General features: G+C 39.5%; 1 protein-coding gene across 2 annotated transcripts in view; it reads left to right on the top strand.

The window, feature by feature from the left end:
• Window positions 1-24124, top strand: part of LOC122971714 (rho GTPase-activating protein 44-like) — a 105392-nt gene that overhangs the window by 23071 nt on the left and 58197 nt on the right. The window lies entirely within an intron of this gene.

Below are 24124 nucleotides of genomic sequence, written 5' to 3'. Positions count from 1 at the left end.
TGCTTCCCTCTGGTTCACACTTTAAAATGATCCTTCACTATCTTACAGTATGTCCTGTCCCATTATCCTTGATCCTCAAGACATACATCACATTAAGAAAGTACAGACACAATTTCATGGGTCATTTAAAGTCAGACAACAGAGGAGAGATTTAGATAATATCAGTAAATTCTCAACGGAGATGGTTTTAAACAGATCTGTATGCCCTCAAGAAGTCAAAGAGTAGTCTTATGTAATTTTAACAAAAGCATTTATTATATATTTTTGTCAGTAAATTGTTCTGTCCTACATCAAAACACATTCTTAGTTTGGTTGGTTTCCATGTGAATAAACTCTGAAAGAACCATGCTAGCCAGATATTCTTTGGGAGTGTGCTGAAGTGCGATGAATCACACATTTTTTCGCACCACCCAGCTTTAAAGCACTGCAGCAAAGCCATAGACAAGGTTCCTGCTGTGAACCTTCAGGTCCGAACCAGTGCACAAAGTAACGGTTTCAAATACGGTTTGACAACCGACATGCAAGCAGATAAAGTATGATCCAGGTTATTTCATCACACATCTGATGACTAAATCCTCCCAGGAGTAAATCAGTGTGCTTTTGCAGGAAAAGGTAACCTCAGACAGCGCTGAGACTGTGCAACACCCCTCATCGACACCCCTCTGCGTGAGTTGTTTGTGTTCCCAGTGTTGACAAGATGCCTCTTATTTTAGCTCCATGCACTCCACTTGCCCTCGCTTCAAAAAATACATTTTTGTCTTGAGAGCAATCAGCAGAGCAGCTCTGTGATAAGACGGCACAGTTGCACATAAAGATGTCACCACTGATATCATGATGCCTCTGTAACGAGCCATCGCACAACAGGGGTGCAGTTAGCCGCCATCCCGCTTCTTCTTGAGACTTGGATATTCATTTGACTCTGTGTCTCTGACATTTAGGATATGAAAGGAGATCAGCTTTTGCTTGGCAGCGGCAAGAATGAGGAAAGATTGTTCTTAGACCCAAATGGTGGAAAATGTTTGGATCCTAATGGTAGAAATAACTGAATATATGACACAAGTACGGAGATGAACATTGAAGATTTGAAATTAAGCTTTTGGCATTGATTGATTGATTGTTTCAGTGAGTCACTTATCAGGTGAAAATACCATAAAATTACTGCATCTGGTTTGCTTCTTTTTTGTTTCACATCATTAGAAGTTGAGTCACTGTGTTTTTGTAGTGTTGGTCAGACCGACTAAGCAACTGGAACTAATTAAAACCACCTGAAGTGTTGATCTTAAAGTGACTGAATGCTGCAGAAATCTGCAGATGGGGGTGTTGACTCACAATGGGATTAGCAGCACTAGAGACTCCTTCACATCACAAGCTTTTCTCTTTAACATTAACGCAGAAAATATTGCTGAACAGAGGTTTATAATGGTTATTACATAGTTGGGTGTTATGTAATTTAAATCCCACATACTGCACCTACAGAGAAGGATGAATTAAAACACAAAGAAGTGGTTTGGTGCTTTTTATGACTCAGCAGCTGAGTCATAAAGGGAACTCCTATAATACTTGGCCGGCTTCAGGAAACACCTCGACTCTACTGATGTGAGGAGAAACACCTCCGACACAAAATCATAAACATTTCTCCACAAGTAGTTCAGTAGGCAGGTGTTTGGCGGTGTGTGTGTGCGTGCGTTTGATTGACAATTATTTAAGACTGTCACACTTACTAAAAACAGAACTGTGCTAAAAAATTCAAGGGGCTGCACTGGTGTGGGCGTGTTTGTTTCAGGGATCAAAGAGACGATGAAATACAATCCAGGAAGGCTTTGAGTATTAGATCCATGAGTCTGAAGTTGTTTTAGACACAGTACAGAGGTTTATAATACTATAAGTTATAAGATAGCATGGTGACAGAATCATTCCTAATCAATAGTCCGCTTCAGTGTTCGTTTTGGGTCATTTCATACATGAAAACATATGGGAAAAAATTTAACTATGGTAATTATATTTTCTTTTTACCTCAATCCCATAATACACGTATGATGTGTATTTGGTGGTTGCGGCACCATTATCAGGTATTGCGGCACACCTCTGCAGGGTTGTGTGGAGGTGTGGAATGTGGACATGTTTATTTGTAACCACCTTGAAACAATTAGAAAATAACATTTTCTTCCTCTCATTCACCAGCTTTCTCGCTACCACTGCTCGCTCTCCTCAGCCACTTTCTAGCTTGCTCTCCTCCTAATAATGTTTTTGTCTTCCCTCATGGCAGGGTTGTGCAGCGTGACAGGTTGTGTTTCTCCAAAAGTTGATTCTGGTTCAACTCTCTCGCTGCAGCGCCCCTGCGGCTCCCACCCCCGCAGCCTAAACGCACAACACACAACCCGTCTGCTTCCGGCTGGTGACCTGAGGCTGGTGACACGTACACATTGAGATTATGACGGGAAAATGAAAAGGAAAAAGTCATTTTCTTTCAGTGAAGCTTATGACAAACTGCCAAAAACGAGCCAAAGAGATGCAGCAGTGAAACAAGAAGCATTGAAAAAATAGCAAAGCTGCCAGTTTCATTACTTTATATTCATGTAATAAATATACAAATGTCAATTAGATGGTAATCTGCATGAGAAATTAAGAAAAAGAAAAAAAAAATCTGTTACAATAATCATCAGCTTATAGCGATCAATTTGACCCGGAGGGAATTGATCGCTATAAGCAGTTTCCACTGTACATGAATATAAAAGAAAAGCCACCATGTTAAAAAGAACAAAAAAAACAAATGGGATTGTAAAACCAAAATGAAAGCCTTTTTAAAATATGCACTAAAGGACAGCCTCTACAACAGGCCTCACTTTTTGGCTAAAATCAGGATCTTTTTTTTTTTTTACTTCAGGCAGTTGACAGTAAACCAGAATGTAATAAACCAAAACTGAAGCTAAATTTCAGAATGCTTCAATCTTCAAAACATCCCTTCAGAAATCTGCACAGATGCTGCAGTAAATCCTTTTTTTCTGCAGTTCTTAGTGAAGTGAACAAAGTTAAAGACTAATCCATGTCTGTGATAAAGACACTCTGCTGTATAATGAGACTCATTCCTCATTATTCTCAGTAAAAAGCCCGTAGACCCTCTTTTTCCCTTCAGTAATGACAAATCTCTGTTTCACTGATGCCTGTGTAGCTGCTGGCTCATAGATACTGTACATGCTGTTTATCATGCATACAGGTTTCATGTCAGTCCATACTGCTCTTTGTCATCCTTTTGTAACTGTGACAGCGGTTGTTGAGCTGATTTACCGTCTCTTTGTGTCATCATAAGTTTGCTTCAAGGTCCTCTTGTGTACATGACGGCTGCATCACTGAGGCGTTCAGTCATTATTGATGTAGGATGACCCCGAGGCTGCTGCTTGTGATGACTGAGTGGGACGTTAGTGTTTATCAGAAGGCTATTCAGTGCTACAGTATGATGGTTAGTATGGAGCTTGTCTGAAAAGAACTAAATTGATTGTATACTGTGCAATTATATTTCATAATTGCTTGTTTACTAGTGTGTTTATCTCGTACATTTTGCACTTGTGACTCATGTTTACTGTAATAATTACAGGTTTAATGACAATGATGATGATTGATGGAGAAATGTATGTAGGAAATACTTTCAATCACCAATAGGGTTGCAACTAATGATTATTTTAATGATCAGTTAATCTGTCCATTATTGTCTTGATTAATTGATTAGTCGTTTGGCCAAAAAAAGGCCCTAAATGGTAAAGAATGATGATTCCTGTTTCCCAAAACCCAAGGTGATGTCCTCAAATGTCCATAACCCAAATATATTCAGTTTACTAATATAGAAGACAAAAGAAACCAAAAAATATTTACATTTGAGAAGCTGGAATCAGAAAATGTTGGCATTTCTTCTTGAAGAAGACTCAAAATAATTAATCAATTCATAATCATTGAACAAAGTCTCCCAATAATCAATCAAAAAATAATTATTCCAAAACCCAAAGAGGTTCAATTAACTATAAGGTAAGACAAGGAAAAGCAGCAAAGTTGAGAACTTGAAACCATCTAGTATTTGGTATTTTTGCATAAAGTATGATTAATTTTCTGTTGATCGTCTAAACTTCGCAGGTCTAATTACAAATAAATCCTGTTCTTTTTCATGATGTTTACTCATTTTCTGTGGCGTCTTGTTCAGCCGTCTGTTATATCTAAATATCGATGTGTGAGGGTTTCAGGCAGCTGTGACACACTTAACAAAGCTCTGACCCAGTTTGTTGACTGGCTAAGTGGGTTTCTCTGTTTTTGGTTTCCTGCTTTTCTCACATCTACTCAACCTGTCGGTCACAACAGCTGCACATTTTGAGAAGCAGGAGCTGAAGGGATCTCTGTTGAAATCCAGATTAAATAGTTTCAAGTTTACTGAATAAATTAAACACACCGTCACAGAACTTGACAAGTTATATTTATCTGTTTGACTCAGAAGTCTTATCAGAAGAGTTACTGTATGTGCCAACTGGTGCTTGGAAGTTAGCTACAAAGAGCATTGCATGTTTTCTTAGGGAAAAAAATCATATTACAATTAGTGATTATTTTCTTTATTGATTAATATGCTATTTTTTTTCGATTAATTGAATTGTTGCTTAGTCAGAAAATAGTAAATAATGCCTGATATAATTTTAATGACTCCAGGACCTCAAAATATTTACTTTACTGCCATTTATGACAAAGAAAAGCAACAAATCTTCACATTTAAGGAGGTGGAACCAGTGAATTTTGGGGATTTTTCCTTCAAAAATGACTAAAATGATGAATCAGTTATCAAAACAGGTGTTGAATAATATTCTGTCCATCGACTAATTGATTCATCAACTAATAGTTGGAGCTCTACTACAACTACATATACATACTTTTATAAAACTTGTGAAGTGCCCCTTTAAAGTGGCTAAATTTGATATTTTTTATAAAAATAATGATCTGATCTGTCAGTGTGTAATGTGTTGGGTGTGCCAAGTGAGTTTCAGCTCATTGTTTAGCTGTCTGGCTGCAACTTTACTGTTTTGGTTCATTCTCAGCGCTCTCATAGTGTCGTTTTGGGCCACAGCAGGCAGCTGTTTTCTAAAAACCTTCTGTACACTACCTGCTCAGCACCAAACAGCAAACAGACACAGGTAGCTGTAGACTAGCTGGTGAACATAGTGGAGCATTTAGCAGCTTAAGAGCCGGATATTTCCCTCAGGAGTTGGTAGAAAGCAAAAACAGAGCTAACAGAGAGTGAATATTGGACTTACATTCACCAAATGGACAGAAACACGACTCCAAATGGATGATAATGTTGCTCTGTAACTGCCGGATGTGGAAAATAATCAACTGTTTGCTAACAAGTTCAACATATCAGCTTGAAAGGTGATGATAAGTGGTTATTGAGCTCTTTCAGCATGTACAAGCATGTAAACAAACATGCAAAAAAAAATAATGCCTGGACTGCATCTTTAAGCCTTTGGGTCATTCTCACCAGACAGTGTCAGTGTCCAGGCAGCCTGGAGCTACATGATGCAGGTGATGAATCACAGCCAGGCTTCCCTCTCCGTCAAGTCCGTCTCCTTTCGTCTTGATTTAACATCTAAGGATGGATTCCTGCTGCGTGTTTAGAGCTGTGACATCCCATGCTGCTCACTGAGGCTGTGATGAACACAGATAATGGAAAATGTCATTTATGTAACACTGTAAATAGCAATTAGTTCCGTAACTCTGAACAAGAAAGGTTACCGCACATTCACATTTTAAAGCTAAAATTAGATAAAATCAGTGCATTTCACTCACACTCTCACACATGACTGAGAATATTAAACTGGTGTTAACAATACATATGTAGGTAAACAAGAGTACTACCTGGAGGTAGAGTTACATGCAACTGAACACTGACAGTTCAGTGGCAGGTTACAGTCAGATATGAGGATATTTTCAGTTTGGGGAATGTTAGCAGCGCTACTATCTCTCTGTTCGTGTGAAAAATATCAAACACCCTGTGAGCCGGCCGGTTTCAGAGAAGCATATTTCAGAAAGTATTGCTTGATGTTCTGGCAGATTAGAGGAACATTTCTCTTTCATCTGGCTTTCATAGCTAATTTTTCATGCTCACAATCATCAACATACTGTCCGAGATCAGGAATTCTTTTGATAAAAGCGCAGAGAAGACCTCAGCTTGCAGTGTGCTTTTGTTGTGACACGCTTTCTTGCACATGTAGGCTTCACTACAGTGTGGGAACTCTCGCAGACGGAAGTCAGTTAGGCAGTTAGAAGCACCAGATATTCATTTTAGATAAACTAGCTATTGCGTAACGTTCAATATCTCCAAAAAGACAGATGATGTTGTAGAAGGGTTACTGTTAAAGTATTATTAGAAGTGTTCAAGGTCAATTATTTTTCAACCCTGTAGGTCTTATTCTTATAATTTTAACCGTTCTAACTATGCATCCTGTTAACTTTGCACTCACCACTTTCGATGTAGAGGTTAGAGGAAACGCATCTCTGGGTTTTATTGTGTAAAACCGATTGTCTCTGAACATTTTCCTCCTACTGTGGAGCCACACTAGATAGTCTAAATTAGTGAAGCTCTGAGTTGATAAAAAAAATGTTGATGCTAATCTGAGTGAGTTACTTCAGTTATTCACTACTAGTTATTACGTGTGCTCATAGAAATAAGATTAAAGGAAGATTGCTCTTCCTCAATGATGAAGGGGGAGACTCTCGACGGACAACTACGACATGCAAGGACCAGTGGAGACGTAGACGAAGGTGTTCGGTAGGCTAGTTTTCAGTAGCTATCTTGTGTAGCTGTACTGTAGCATAAGGTACACAGTAAAGAAGAACATAACACAATTGCACACTGAAAATTTAGTATCAGTAAAGCTTGTTAATCAAGCTGCTGTATTTCTTTATTCTTTCACCCTTATTTAGTTCTGAGAAGTTGTTCTCGGAACAATGCAAAACATTTACAAATGTTGAAGTGACTATGTGAAGTTGAAGTGAAACTAACTTAGCATTTGTGGCAGCTAACTTCCCTCCAAAATAAGCACATTTAAGGATCCCTTCAGTATTACTTTCCAGTTTATGTATTACGTCAAATTTAACGAAATAAGATCTGAACATAAAGTCTGTTCAGCAAAATATCAGACAGAGACACAGTTCAATGCCAACGTAGACAAAAACACAACAAACTTAAAATAATGTGTCCGTGATAATGTTATTATATTTAAAAACTCATCGATTCAGTCATAAATAACACATTGACTAGTTCATCCATGACTGCTGAACTAGATGTTTGATAGTAGATTAGCTCACTAGCTGAAGTGCTAGCTCGGCTACCCGTGTCGGTCATGTGATCCTCCTCGCAGGTTGTAGTCGGCCATCTTGAGTCTCCCATGATGGAGGTTGTTAGGGCTGAAGAGAATACCTGCAACATGATTCAGGGCTAAAAAAATGTACTGACAACTTTGTTTCTGAATAATATTTGTATTTAGCGTTAATATTCTTGTAAAAAGACGCTATAATGGAACATCAGTCAAAGACAAGACAGTAAAGCACAGTGCTCGTTGTAGTTAAGACACAAATATAACATTATCTATCAGAAAGTATCAGGTATCTATAAAGAAGCATAACAGGATTTGGGATTAGTGCATTAACAATACAGAGGTTTACAGTAGCATGACTTATGGTAAAAATAGCCACAGTTATGAGGAAAAAATACTGGAATTTCCCTTTAAAAACTGCCACATTCAGTCACATTTTTAGTAATAAGGTGCCACTGTTTTATGAAGATGGATGGCTTGGAAACACTTGTTTTCAAATCCCCCTGTAGCGAAGCTCCCTGAATGACTTTCAGCTGAGTAGAGCAGCATATGCTCCGTAATAACATAGCAGGGGCTCTTCCCAGTGCAGGTGGTGAAACAGACTTGCTATGGTGTGTTAGTCTTCAAAGTCTTCCTCCTAAGACTGTAATACAGTCTCTCTCCATTTCTCTCTCTCTCTCCATCAGCTTTGCATTTGTGCCGATTTGCAGAACAGTAGCAGTTCCTGTGTCACCATGTTTTCACTCCTAACTCATCACATACAGAAGCTTAGTCAGGAACCATTGGCGTCACTTTTTAACGCACTTGGTACCCCTTTAGCGGCATTTTTCAACATGCAGTATCACAGCAGTCACTCTTAAATATAATTGTGTTTTATGGTGTGAAAATACTGTGGTTAAGGTTAAACACAAAAAAACACTTGGTTAGAGTTAGAGAAAGATCACGGTTTGGTTTAAAACTGACTCGACTCGCGGTTAAAGGATCAGTGTGTAGGATTTAGTGGCATCTAGTGGTGAGGTTACTGATTGCGACAAACTGAATATCCTTCCCCTCCCCCTCCCCTTCCAAGTGTGGCCGTGAGTCTCGCAAAAAACGCAAAAGGCCCTTTCTAGAGCCAGTGTTTGGTTTGTCCGTTCTGGGCTACTGTAGAAACATGGCGATGCAACATGGCGGCCTCCGTGGAAGAGGACCCGCTCCGTCTGTAGATATAAAGGGCTCATTCTAAGGTAACGAAAACACAACGATTCTTATTTTCAGGTGATTATACACTAATTAAAACATACTTATGAATATTATATGCCAAGTTTGTTCTGCTAGATGCCACTAGATTCTACACACTGCACCTTTAAAAACTGTCCCCACTTGTGGTTAAAAACTGCAGTCGGAAACGGGAAGCGAACAGTAGTCTCCTGCCATCTGTTTATCTAACCATCCAACCAACCCGCCACCTCCGAATATGGAAATTTGTCACTTTATATAGACGTCATCGGTCTCATGGCGTCTATTTCAGACATTGTGGGAGCTCTATAGAAGTCTGTCGGACTACCCTGCATGCTGAAAAATGATGGTGAAGGGCTGCCCAGCTTGTTGAAAAGTGACGCCAAGGGGTCCTGACCAAGCTTTGGTACGTGACGAGTTGGGAGTGAGAGTTGGCTGTCTATGTAGCCTCACCTCTGGCTTCGTCTCATGTTGTTCCAGTGCTGCACAAAGCCAATGTGTGAGTGTGTGTGTGTGTGTGTGTGTGTGTGTGTGTGTGTGTGTTTGTAGACAGATGAGGGACCAGGGTATGCTGTGTAATGCCTGAGGGCTTCTCCTCTAAAGGCATCTGGTGCCCAGTCGGAGAGCCTTTCGATGCCTGATGAAATCACAGCTGACATTTTGAAAACACAGAACGCGCCCGGCACAGTAGATGAAGCGTAGCGACCGAAGGATTATGTTTGGTTGAATTTTTCTCACCTTTTCTCTCCTTCCCTTTTTTTCGCCTCCTTCTGTCCTCCATCCTCTTGTTTCTTCTTCTTTCTGCATCACTGACCTTTTCTGGCTCATGATTAGATGTGTATCAGCGTAAAACATGCATGTTCAGCGCCAATCTGAAAGCTGAAAATTGAGTATGGGTGAAGGGAGATCCAGAGGAGCATAACAGACACGTTGTTGTCTGTCTGCTAAAATATTCAGATACAGTGTCGCCTGATGCATCATTGCCAAACACAACATACGCTTGTTGTTTGAGGCTCCTCTCCTGATCAGCAGCGACAACAGCGATGAATATTTCACCGTTACAGAATGTGGAATGTGGGTCGCAACGAGAAAGCGAGGCCTTGCGGGGAACGCCATAAATATCTCCCCGGTTTTAATGGTTATGCTTTATTAGGGCTGTGTGTCTGTGGAGCTCACAGTAACAGGTCCAAGGAAACCCAGAGGAGTTCAGAAGAGCCTCAGGCAAGGTGTTGCTTCATCTGCAACAAATTCTCCTTTGTTTTATTTCATCAGGCGTTGTGGGGTTTCTTAAAATGAAAGAAAAATGAGTGAGTGCTTGTGTCAGTAAAATGCAGAGAGAGAGAGAGAGAGAGAGAGAGAGAGAAAGGGGATAAGTGAACAAAAAATGAAAAGGAAAGACATGCTGTGCTCGTATGTGTGTGTTCTAGTGTAAGAAAAAGAGGCAGTGTGTGAAAAAACATGAAGACACAGTTACCTCATTCGTTAGTGCTGCATGCTGAGAACACAAAATGTTTTAGTCACACCTCTTTTCATGAAGACGAACCCACGTGAAACTCATGATCCCTGAAGGACCAAACCCATGAAATCTACTTCATGAGGTGATGAGGTGGAGATGAAGGGACAGAAAATGCTTTGAAATACACTCGCCTTTGCGGTTCAACGTGAGAGCGCTTCGCTTAATATTCTGTACACGCGTTAAGCTTAGGAGTTGTGTGCTGCGTGTGACATGACTTAGATAACATCTGGTTTATCTTTACATCTTAGCCTAGCCCAGTGGGTGGTGTGTTATGAAGAGCCAAAACCGGAATGTCCAGTTTCTGTGCCAAAGGTGATAAATTAAAAATGATAATAATGCAAATTACAAAAAAATCCAGCCCTACAGTATAACCTCACTCAACAGTACGTTGTGTGATTTACTTCATTTGATTAGGGAGAGGTGCTACTGATCTAATATGTTCTTGTATTGTTGTTTGTTTGATATTCTGTTTGTAGTGGAATTTAATTAACATAATTTCAGACAAGCCCAAGACTATTGCAGGTAAAACATCATCAATGAACGCTAACAAATGTAACGTTTAAAGTGAGACTAACTTTTTAAGAAAAGCACATTTATTATACAAACAAATAAAAAGATGAATTCAAAAGCAATAAAATGCATCCTTGTTCAGTGCAGCACATTGGTCTGGTATGACCATCGACTGTATATAAAGATGGACGACATGACAGCTTCCTAAAGGTGGTTGGCGACAGTAAAGGTCATAAATGTCGCCCCTCTCATGTTAGCGGATGAGACATGAGCCAAATTAAAACATCAAAGTGCTCCCAAGTGCTCATTTTGTCTTATAATTTTGTTTTTAATGAGTTATTTGACAATATAAAAAGGGGGTCTGACGTTATGATTGACAGGTGTGACAGCTGCTCTCAGACCTCTGTCAGGCGGCGGGGCGGCTGAGGGGGCGTCATCCCGCCGCCCGACTCTACTGCGCAGACTCTGGCTCCAAATGATGTCACACAAGCAAGATGGCAGCTCCCAAAAACTTAATTAAAATCTCTTTAAGGCTGTATTAATTAAGTTTTGGGCAACTTTATTTGTTATATAGGGGCAGTAGAGCAAATGTGTTACCAAATAGTTGCCTATTTATAAATCCAGCAGACATGGAGCCACATTATCATTCATGTGGGGTCATGTTTCTGTCCATCTGATAAATGTAGTCCAGTATTCACTCTCCGTTTAGCTCTGGTGTTGTCTGCCAAATCCTGGACAAATATCTGGCTCTCTTGACTGCTAAATTCTCCACTTTCTTCACCAGGTACAAAAACAACCAAAACAATGTTCTTAAGAGGGCTAAAAGACTCCGTAAAGCTGCAGAGTTTGATGATAATTCTCTGTGGGTTAAAAAGCAAAACCTTTCACATTACACACAGTCATTCCATTCATTTTTACTATCACAAGAGTCTATAGACATGTTAGTGGCTCTGTGAGGCTGTACTTGTCTGTCCGCATGCTAACATGCTAATTAATATGCTTAGGTTTAGCAGGTATGTAGTTTAATATTGTTTAACCAAACACACACAAGTACAGCTGAGGCTGATGAGACATTAGCTTCCCTATGCTGCTTCGGTGGCTAAAAATTAAAATCACAAAGGACTCAAATCCTTTATAGCAGTTAAGTGCTGTAGTAGATACTTACTGTACTTCTATTTATGTCAGAAAATGGAAAGTTAAACCCAGGAGCACGTCTCACTTTTCTCAGAGATGACAGATGAAAGAAAATCCTCAATGAGAGATTAAACTGAGTCACAACAGTAAGAGGAACAGCGGCTAACAGCGATGTGACATCAGGAGTTTCTACCTGTGTCACCGGACGAGGACGTGAGACAAGAGTTCCACCTGCTGTTTCATGTGCGCCGTGGGTGTTAAACTAAATCAATGTATGACAGGATAACGCTAAGGGCGCCCACACACACACACACACAGTATACACACACATATTCATCTTAGCTGTCATACACTTCAACGCCTCGCTATGTTATCTGTTCGTCCTCTCCATCAGCACAGGGTGTAAAACCACATTCCCCCACCAGGAATGTTGCCTGGTAGTCATCTCGCACGTTTACGAGTGTGTCGCTCTCGCCTGTCACTTTTCTGATAAACACGTAGTTAATAGAGGCCACGGTGAAGCCACGACATACCACAACATGTAACGAGCTCTCATTATGTGTCTCTTAAAGCAACTGATGAACGCTTGTTTCACCTGATAAACCGATTCAGTTACTCCGAGCTCATGTTTCCGTCGCTGTTGTTGTTCTCTCTGCAGTAAATGGAAAATAATTGACCTGCTCCTGTGTCAACATCTGTAGTAGAGTGTGCTTTAAAAGACTGAAAGATGCTGAAATGCCTTGAAGAGCTAAGGAGAGCAGCAGAGCACCTCTCATGTACACATTTCATCGATTCTTCATTTAAAATATTGATCATAGCGGCTTTAAGGATTATAAGATAGTACAGTAAGATAAGAATAAACATGACATAACGAGCTAGTGGAGAAAACTGCCTCGAACGAGGCCTCTTTAAACATCCCGCAGCATTGGCAAAGACATCACACACACGCACGCACTGATACTGCGCTATATCATAATCATACGAACCGGCCGTACTGCTGCTCGGTCCCTCGAGGAGTCTCGTAAATCTTTTGAGTCGCCTAAAATTAGATCCAAGCGGTGTGTGTTTGTGACTGGGTGTGACGGTGTACGCTTGTGTATGTGTGTGTGTATATATTCTACATGCGTGTATTTGTGTGTGTGTGTGTGTGTGTGTGTGTGTGCTTGTAGCTGCTGCTGCTGTTGACAGAGACTCAGTGCTCTATGAGAGTGGAGGATTTCCCAAGGCAGCCATTAACCAGATGCACACGAGGACACATCAGAGTATGCTAAACATACTTTGTACAGTACATATGTCTGCGCCATCAGATGGGAGGTGCTGGGTGTGTGTAGCACTGTGTATCAAAGCCTGTTCTTATTTTTTATGTGTGTCGTTATGTTTTTGTGTGTGTGTGTGTGTCTTCAGATCTATTTTTGTTGGTTACCAGGCCCGTGATCGTTTACAGAGGAGGATGGAGAATATGTAGGTTACAGTGGAAATGCTCTCAGTCAATTTTATGGCTTCTTTAAATGAGACTTAACATGCTTTTTGTGATTATCAGCTATTTTTAGGCTGTTATAATGTTTATTGTTAATATATTCCTCATATTCCACTTCAAATTTCAAGTCTTGAGGTGAAAGTAAGAGGCGAAAATGCTCCCGGCAAGTCAAAAACCAGGGCTTCAACCATATATTTCAGATCGGATTCAGACACGAACACGTATGGATGTATTTGAGAAGTTTCCATTTCAAGTAAAGAACAATAAAAATAAGCTAAATGTGACGACTGTTTGTTGGCTCATCAGGAGGAGGGCCTTAAAGAGACAGGAGATAAAACAGCCTGTTTCAGACAGAGGCTGAACTGAGGAGCATAAAGAGTCAGTATAAGATAAATAAGGAGGTTTTTGATCTGTGAATCATGCAAAAACATTCCAGTGGAGCTCCAGAATATGAATATACACCTGTAAATGTGCATGATACGTCATGGTGGGTGTTCAGTTTTTCATTTTCCATCAAGAGAACTTTTGTTTTCAACTACAACTTAATTTATCACATTTATACATTGATCACAGTTTGAGAGATTAAGGAGCACCAGAGCATATTAATATTACCATATGACTCTATTAAAAACTAGCATCTTCCCACTACATGACCAAAAAGCACGTGGACGCCGCTTTCCAGATACTTTCGTTGGTTTGAGGCTGTTTTTTGTGGTTTGGTTGGTTCAAATTAATGCTTCAGTCCAGCATATAACAGCAGTTTAGACCATAATGTGCTTTCAACTTTGTGTCAACACGTTGGGGGAAAGACTATTTCCTGTTTCAACATGACAATACCCCCGTGCACAAAGCCCGGTCTATAAAGAAATGGTTTTCCCAGTTTGGGACCCGTTGAGATTAGTGGTTTTACTTTCCACTGAAGCTCTTGTGGCTGAATGGGAACAAATCCCGGCAGCCAGGTTCTAAAATCTTGTGGAAAGCCTGAAACCAGAAGAGTTATAGCAGCAGATTAATGGTTTTGGAATGAGACGTCCAACAATCATATGTGGGTATAATGCGCAGGCGTCCACATACTTTTGGCCGTGAAGCACATTATGTTACCCCTCCGTGTAATCAGTGCTCCACCAGGCCAAATATCACTTAATGCCTGTTACAAATCAAATCATTTTTTAAAATCTGTTGACAGCAAGTCATGTACAGCAAAACCACACCAGCCTAACGAGAATACAAAACAGATGGACGTGTTTGATTAACCAGTGATGTAAAAATAAAAAGTTGGTGGGTGCTGTGGTAGTTTTATAATATGATGATTTTCAGACACCGGATCGTGGCGTCATCACTCGTAGAAATGACGCTCGCTCTGAATTACTGTGTTTTTTTCTCAGAGTGCTGGAATGCGTGAAACTCTCCCGGAGTCTCACTGCCTCCTGTGTGTCTCAGTACTGTAGGCGACACATGACTCTGAGGTTTTTACAGTAAATGAGACTTGTTGTTTCCTTGTGGCGAGAAGAGCATCATCATACGTAGAGGAGGAGGATTTCAGAGCTCAGTTTGAAGCTGAAAAGTGTGTTTTTGCCTCTGATAAGGGATATTCTGTTGAAATATAAGTTTAGTACAAGTGAAGTGTGAGTGGTGTCACAAGCAAACTGCAACTCACTTCATTAACTTGCTATAGAAGCAAATGAGAAGTGAAAACTACTCATCTCTATTGTTAAAGTGTGACTTTTATACAATATATCAGTAACTATTTTGATAATTGATTAATTATTGTTATTTTTCTGGTAAAAATGCCCAAAATTAGTTGGTTCCAGTTTCTCAAAAGTGAGAATTTGCTGCTTTTCTGTGTTTTATATTATTGTAAATTGAATATCTTTTTGAGTGTTGGTCGGACAAAACAAGACATTTAAAGAGGTTGTACTCAGAGGAACATTTTATAGACTAAACAATTAATCAAGAAAATATCAATCGATAATGAAAACAATCATTAGTTGCAGCCTTTCTGTTAATTGACATAAATGTTCGAGGTTGTCGACACGTCAGGAAAAGATAGATTACATAGAAACATAGATTACTCAACTTATTATTGAGACCTGTACAGAGTTGGTGTTCACATACCTGTCGTTCATTTAGGTTTTATTGAAACATACAAACCTTCTATCTGAAAAATGCACTTTTTTATGAAAATTTTAAAAAAAAAAAGTGTTTGGACTATATTACTATATGATGTGTTAACAATACCATAATAAACGTACAAACATGTAAACAATACCACATAATATAGTAATATAGTCCAAAAACAGTGTGTTATGTATTGGGTATCCTTAACAAACAGCATTCTGCAAGAAAACAACAGGTCTTCATAAAAAAGTGCATTTTTCAGACAGGAGGTTTTGCTCCTCGGCCGTCAATACGCTGTTACTTCCTTACTTTGCGTTAAAGGTGACAGACTTATGATTATTGATAGACAAGTGTGTTTGAGGTCAGATGTTAACAACGTCAGTGGAGCATCTGAGGACTAAAGAGACTGAAAAAACTTCAGCTTCAGTTCCTGTAACCAGCGTCTCTCACTTCTGTTTTATTACTTTAAGTGTTTCGATTATCATTCCGATCAGTAGAAACAACATTGTACTCGACAAGTTACTTCCTGACGGTGACATCACTAAAGAAAGAAATATTATGGGTAAAGAAGAGGTCAGATGATCAGACGATTAGTCAAACGTATTTGGAAGAGAAAACAGAAGTGAACAGTTAACATTTTTTCCCAAACTGTCACAGTTTATTCAACAACTTCATGGTTCCACCTGCTGCACTTAAAACAGCTCTAACTGTCAGTTTTACCTCTAAATAAACCGGTTTAGATAATCTGCCTAAATTATTTATTTGTAAATGATGAATGAAACTGTGAAAGAATAAAGCAGAATTATACTTCATCATTGTGTCTTTTAGAGAGAAACATTGAGGAGAAGCTCATGAATAAGAGTTTTTCTTCAGTTTGTGGCTCATTAAACGTCTCTCCACGTCTTCTTGAGGTCAGAGATTTTTGTCAGTAACCTTCCCAGAGATCTGGACTTCAGTGCTCCTCACATCAGTCTGACTGTCTGTCTGAGCTGGAAACAGCTGTTGGACTATTTAATTGGATCTGACAGTGAAAAGTGACATCAGTGTTGCAGTAATGCCTGGATTCACGCCTGCTGTCTCCTCCCCGCTGTGGGAGACACGTGACGTTTGTTTGTTTTGTGTGTGTGTGTGTGTGTGTGCGGATCCATGTGTGTCACTTCATTATTCATGTGTACATATGCCGAGTTGAACATAACTGACAGTCACATATGTTCAAGAGACAGAAACAGTTACAGAGTGAACATTTAATCATTTGTATTTATGAATATTTGACTAATTGTGTGTCATCAGATGGTTTTCATAACGACTTTTAAGGTGGAATAAAACATGTCAGGTGGTTGTAAAGTCATAATATTCCAACAATTTATTCACTGAAGTCTCTTCTATTTCTCAAACTTTTCAATTTTAACAAATTTCTAACATCAAAATGTTAAAATGGTTGAAAATGCATAATTTCTGTGATGTTTTTCTCCAAAAATATGAAGAATTGGGGTGTTTTTGTTGTTTCATGGTGTGCAGGTAGCAGGTAATAGAGAGTGATGTTTTCTTGTTTGGCCTCATGTTGTGTCACTGTTGTTACACAAAAAGATGAAAAGGTTTCTTTTTGCTGGTGAACTGTCACTGTAACATGTCAGACACACTGTAGAGCACAACTGTCTTTGATATCGGAGGTTTTTGATGAGAGTAACTGAAAATGAAGAAGCAACCGATCATAAGGATTATCATTTTGTGGATCAGAAGTAAAATTTGTTAACGAGTACGACAGTGATCAGAGGACAAACACTTCCTGGAAAAAGGCAAGTAAATGAGAAAAAATATGTATTTAGGGGTTTACAGCTGTACTTAATTCTGACAAGTTAACAATCAATAAAATTTTTAGCTCCATTTTATGTAATCTGTATACGCAACAAGTGTCTGAAGACCTGAGATGTGTGTAAAAAAATGTGGATGTGGACAAAATCAAATATCACAATGTTTTTGACCAAATACCTTGATATAGATTGGGATGACTACAGGTGCTTTCTGCATTTTTGATCAATAATCATAAGTAATGTGTTTATAATCACTTTACTGTAATGCAGCCTTTAAAACCAGGAAAAGACAACACTTATGTCATATCACGATATTACGATATAGTCTCATATCACGATATCGATATATTATATTGATATATATATATATATTGCCTAGCCCTAATTTGAAGGTTGAATTTAGTTGTATATCAAAGATGGCGTAGCATCTTCTCCTCACTCTCCAGCTGCAGCGCTCACTGCTGCTACTAGTAACCAAAAGATAATGAAATAATAACTGAGACAATCGTTTTAATCACTATCGCTGCAATATACTGCAGCTCGTTTTTGTGATGTTGTTTGTTCCAACTTGTAAGCTGCTGATAACATTTCCTACCATTTAGTGAATCTGTATTTTCTTCCCCTAAAAAGACCATTTGCACCTCTGAGCAACTCAAATGTGAGATGGTCAGTTTCCAAAAAGCAATTGTGAGCTTTGTTTACACACCGATTTCACTTATGATTGTTTTTCGCAAATTTTCCGATAACCTTGCCAGGCTCCTGCAATCTGGTGCTTAGGTCAGAAGTATTGTGTTTGTTTTGAGTAGTGAAACAAGTCGAGCGAGAGGAAAACAGTCTCATGTTACAAATCACAGCTCGCCCGTTGCAAATTTGGTGAAACGGGCCTCTGTGGCGTCTTGGATCAGGGTGCGCTTGTTCGTCTGAACCCCTCAGAAATGAATTCCCTGGTGAAATGTCACTTCCCAAAAAAAACGCCGAGGCTAAAGCCGTGATGTGAGCGGCGAAGCACTGTCTGCACAGCCCGACTGAAAGGGGGGAGGTGAACGAGGTCAACGGTATCCACGACAACAGCCTAACCTCGCTTTCCAGAGACGAGACGGTCTAAAGATGTGAAAGAACAGAGAGAAAGTAAAAGAGATGAGTCTGCACAACTCCATCAGCCGTCACAGATCACTGTCATCGTGAGCCTTCAGCGGCATGAACAACAAAACATTTAAAACTAGAAACCCAGCGTCAGTTTGACAATGCTGTCACAACTCCTGGGCGCCGCTCCATATCGTCTCCTCCCGCCTGTCACCTGCTTGAGTTATTTCACGGCTACGGTGATGCCAACGTGAATATAAATTTTTTTTTTGTTTGTTTTTTTTTAGAGGAATTTCTCACCCTCCGTGCATTTTTCTAACTTTCTGGGTGTTTGTCTCCTCAGCCCGTCTTCTCAGTTATTAGTCATCCTCTGCAATTGTTGAGTATGATGAGAACTTGGCAGGAGAGAAGCCTTCCCCGTCCCAATACTCCTGCAGAGAGGAGTCCAATGAGCTGTCCTTAGCTTGGCTGCCAGAACGCTGTGTGTTTCCTCACTGAGGCGGGAAGGTTGACAGCGAGTGACGAGAGGCTTAGACAGAAGCAGCAAAAAAATGTAGGGAGATGTAAGGAGGAGGAGAGGAGAAAGGAGAGAGGAGAGAGGAGAGGAGAGGAGAGGAGAGGAGAGGGAGAAATGGAGCTGGAGGGAGATAAAAAACAAGAGGGAGGGAGGGAGGGTGAATGAGCAGGAAAAACACACGGCGTCAGAGCATCGGACCGCCTGCCAAAATATGTGAGACCCTCGTACACCCCATCGCTGGCTGCGACCCAACTCCTGTTGAGGAGAGAGTGAGAGCGGGGTGGGGAGGAGGAGGAGGAGGAGGAGGAGGAGGAGGAGGAGGATAAACACAACATGTCTGTAGCTTGATGAAGAACAGCCACTTCACCAGATGTTCTCTTTTTCTCTGGGAAAGCACCTGCAGAATTTGTTAACATATATATCGACGTCTAACAGCAGACCGGCGAGGTTTCACCTGCGCAGGCCGACCGATGCAAACTGTGTCTCCTGAATCTTTAAATTTCAAGTTGTGTCGTACTTTACGGCGGTGGTTCCCGACCTCGGTGACAGGGACCGATTAGTCCCAAGATTAATGTGAGAGGTAGAAGAATCCAGGCCTTTAAATCACTGTCCACGTCTTTGACTTTCTAAGTGATTCACATAGATCTGGTGTTCATTAAGTGTCCACTTGTTTTTATGTGCATTTTTAATTTGTGCTTAAAAAAAAAAAAAAAAAATCTAAAATCTGATGAAAATTGGAAAAAAAAGTTGAAATAGACTTTTTTTTTTCCTGCTGGGCTGAGGAGGAAATATCGGTGTAAAGTTGAACAGAAACATGTGATAAAGATCAGTGGAAACAGATGTAGGAAATAAATGATGACGTACGTGAAGCGCGTGACTTAAACGTCAAACCTCGAGCTTTCCAAAGATCTGTTTGGATGTGATGAAATGAATACATGCAAAAACAAACAGAAATATCATACTTCCATCATATTTTCCACAAACATCATTTGCTGTTTTAATGACATCATCTTGTCTTCTGTAATAGTTTAACGGCACCAGACTGGAGAATCTGATCCTCCACCTGTTTGCTATTTGTATCACAGTGGTGGTGGATGATAATCTGCTATAACTCCTGTTTTCTTTTGCAGATTTACTGTAAATTCCAGTTAAAACTTGTTGCTGCATTTGGATGAAACACCAGCTGGTTGGAAAAACAAACTGAACCAATCAGAGACTTGTAGGTGGGATAAGAATGGAGATCTACTTGTGTCCGAGCCGGACAGGTAGCAACAAAAAAATGGCCACAAAAAGTGCAAATTACAGAAATTAAACTTCTTGAATTGACAGATTTTTGTTCAATCATCATGAAGTTATGCTCCTGTAGCTTCAGGTCACTGGCTACTGATTGGTCGGGGTCAAAACTAAACAAATATATTCACCTAAACAGACATTAACACAGCAGGTAACTGAATAATGGAGTTAAATGAAATAACGAGGTAGGTAATGATACTAAACAATATAATTTGTTCTTAGTTTGAGTCTTAGATTTCTCAGTTTTTTAATGTTATCCAAACTAAATCAGCTGTGCAAGAAATTTCCCTCAATTAAATAACAAGTAATTATTTAGATCTTAGAAGAATACTGTCAGTAGAAAATAATTAAACAGGAAGAAACGGCTCGTAGCATCTAATTCTCATAACTTATAACATGTTGGTGTTTCTTTCAACATTTTCTGCAAGTAAATAAGCAAATAATACTCAGAATCTGACCAAGCAGTCAATGCTAACTATTGATGTGACAGTTTTTCATACTTGATGCTAAGAGCAGATGTCAGTTGCTACCAAAAAGGTATTAAGGTTTAATATTCAACCCAACTGAGGAGTCACATATTGTTAATATGTTAAAAATCTGTGTCACAGTCTTACTTTTCTTAAATCTGTGCTTTTCTTGGTAAATACGAGATGCTTTGACCTCTAGAGACCTCTATAATTTCTTCATGTTTAAAGTCTGAGAAGGAAAAATCCCTCTTCGGTTGAACTGCTGAACTTATGTCCACATTAAGGACATAATGTGTAATGACGGGACTCATGTTGCTTCTTTTTAAAGGGTCAAAAGCCAAAAACACTGCTCTGAAGAGAAGCACAAGCGGTACATTATACTGTAGATGTTTGGCGCTCTCAACCGCAGAGACAACCGTGACATAAATCCCACTGCTGTTTGGAACGTCCTGTTCTAGTGAGTACACAACAGCAGAAGAAGAAATGAATGGGATTTGTGTATTTGTGAGAAAAGCAGCAGCTCACAGGTGTCCAGTCAGTGAATCTTGGGTTGTTGTCCTCAGAACGTCCATTTCAACATGTTTCAGTGTCTCTGGCGTCAAGAAACACCATCAGTCTTGTTCAGACCAGCTGTGTAAAGACGTGAAAACAAAGCCACAGGGTCGGATGTCGACACGAGGAAGGCTCATCTGTGTGTGTGTGTGTGTGTGTGTGTGGTGTGTGAGAGCTCTCCAGCTCTGTTGTTGTGTAAGGAGACAGTTGACAGGCTGAGGGAGAGAGAGAGAGTTTAGTTATGGCGGCAGCGGCGACCACACAGGCAACGCTGGTTACTGCAGTCTCACATGAGCATCATGTTTGTGTGTATCTGTGTGTGTGTGTGTGTGTGTCTATGTGTGTGTCTGTGTGTGTATCTGTGTGTGTGTCTATGTGTGTGTCTGTGTGTGTGTGTGTGTGTGTGTGTGTCTGTGTGTGTGTTTTAGTAGTAAATTTAGAGTTGAAGGCTGCCAGGCTTATTTGATTGTCAAAGTAGTTGCTGATCATTTTTCTGCTGATAGACTGATCAATCAACTAATCGTTGCAGCTCTAATGTAGTATATATAGTATATAACCTCACTGATAGTAATAATTGTCATTTTTAAATCTTTTTAAATACATTTTTATGCTCTTGATGTTCCTATCTCTGTTTTGTGAAACACATTGTACTCCATCTTTTTGTAATGAAATGTGCTATAAATAAAGTTTTATTATTATTATTATCATTTACTTACTAATATATCCAATAGAACAACAACAATTAGTCCTTTTTAAGGAAAAAAGACAAATATTTGCTGGTTGCAACTTCTCAAATGTGAGAATTTGAATCTTTTCTGTGTCATACATGACAGTAAAGTGAATATATTTGGATTTTAGACAAAACAAGACATTTGAAGACGTCACAATGGGCATTTTTTACTATTTTCTGACATTTTATTGACAAAACAGTAAATTAATTAATCGATAACCACAATAACCGTTAGTTGTAGTTCTAATCTCCAGTTTAATGCACATATTTAGACTTCAAAGTAAAGCTGAAACAATCTGATGAATTGATTTGTTGATCAACAGAAACTATTTTTACTGCAACTCGATTCATTGAGGTATTTTTCAAGAAACATTTGCTTGTTCCAGCTTCTCCGTTGTGACAATCTGCTGCAGTTTTTACATCACTGTAAATTGAATATTCTGAGTTTTATTGGTTGAAGGTTGAAGTGTCAACTTGGTGTCTGACATTTTATAGACAAAACAAATCAATGAATCGATAAGATAACTGTCAGATTGTTCGTTAATGACAGTAATCGTTAGTAGCAGCTCTACTTCAGTGCACACACCCGCTCTTACAATATGTTGAGACGGCTGTATTTTTAGCTGTACTGAAATATTGATACCATCAAAGCATAAAGCATTAAAGTTTCAGTCTGAGCTGCCTGAGCACTTCCCAGTTTTTAAAGAAACATTTAAATCAGACATTTTAATCAAACCTTAAGTGTAAAAACCCTGAAATCAGGTCTCAATGCTTCCTAAAAGCTGGATCTTGTTAAAAATATTCCAAACAGCCATTCAAAGAAGTGTTGTGTGTTATTTTTCAGGCAACAACATCTTTATTTCCCCGGAGGTGAGAAGTGAATCTTTGGAAGCTTTAAAGAAGTGTAAAAAAAAACCTCCTGCGGTTGATTTTTTATTTTTCCAGGCTTTGCTCTGTTTTGTCGCCTTGTTAATAGCGAGGGGCAGCGGGGCCGAGGCGCTCTGGGTGAATCTGGAATGAGTCAGGCCATTTCATTGTATTCAGAGGAGAAAAGCCGGGGGATTTAGTGCTCCTTGAGAAAAACAGCGAACTCTCTGCAGAGCTGGACCTGAAACTTTTGGCTGTGAGCGGCATTTTGATAGGTTGTGCTTTTTGGAGCAGCTTTAGCTCGGGGCTGTTTTGTGTTATCTGTACGGCGGTTGTGTTGTGGCTGTTTACTATGCAGCGTGTGCGCCTCACTGACATCAGAATCAAGGTGGTCTGCTGTAAATAGCACAAGGCCGAATACTGTCATGTGTTGGAACGGAGCAAACAGGCACAGATGGAATATTTATTTAGCGGTTACAGATTTGGCATTTAAAGCCAAACATTAGGTGTCGTAATATAAACCATCAGATGCACAATTCACAATTCCTCTTCCCTTTGTCAGACGCACAAATTCAAACAAGATGCTTGTTTTTTTTTTGTTTTTTTTTTATAGGATACCATGAAACGAATCAGTCCACTCTGGAAATGATTGTGATTGGTCATTTGCCCTGCAGGGATGCACAAATGAGTTATATTTTTTTATCAGATGGATTAGACTGTTTGTCTTTAAAATCCAATTTCAAATTAAATTGCGTGTTTTTGTCTGCAATGGCATGCTGATCTGCTCTGTAAATCCTCTGTAAATATCTTGTGCTCTAAAGAATAAGTCCTCAAAAGGGAGAAATTACTATTTTATATTTCTTTGGTGTCATGAGGGCTCCTCCTGCCTGTCAGATTACTACGACAGAGCTTCTTTGCAGAAATACAATCAAATCATTTCATTTTGCATAAAGCAGTAAACAACACTGTTCTGCTGCTGGATGACAGTGACACTGACTAACCGTGGACCCTTATTAGCTTCCTAGCTTATGACCTCATGTCTCGTCTTGTTGAGCGAGCCAGAAAAGTGCGCTGCTATCATCAGTTTGTAGATGGATCGCTAATTAACTGCAGCAGCTTGAACAGCTAAAAAAACCTGCCTGCAAATGTCAGTTCAGATGCTAAATGTTGTGGTTCCTTCTCTTCACGGCTAACAAAATGTTGTGTGTCCTTCACTAGTGACCCACTAGTGTGTTTACACTGTGTTTCAGTGTCCCTGCGACTGTCAATCAAACTCATACACCGGATCACCCACTCAGAGGTTCGACAGCTAAAGGAGCATTTCTGAAGTTTCTCCAAAGAATATTTTTGCATCTTCTGTTCAATAATAGTTTATTTTAACTTTTAACAATAAATAATACATTTGAAAATGATTTCATGGCTGCAAAAAGGGAAAACTTGTGATTTCAGCTGCAAGTAGTGAACACAACACTGACATATCATCACCTT

The sequence above is a fragment of the Thunnus albacares genome, chromosome 20 (assembly GCF_914725855.1).
Source record: "Thunnus albacares chromosome 20, fThuAlb1.1, whole genome shotgun sequence".
NCBI classification, from domain to species: Eukaryota; Metazoa; Chordata; class Actinopteri; order Scombriformes; family Scombridae; genus Thunnus; species Thunnus albacares.
Note: the sequence above shows the minus strand (reverse complement) of the source record. Positions and strands in the feature narration are given on the sequence as shown.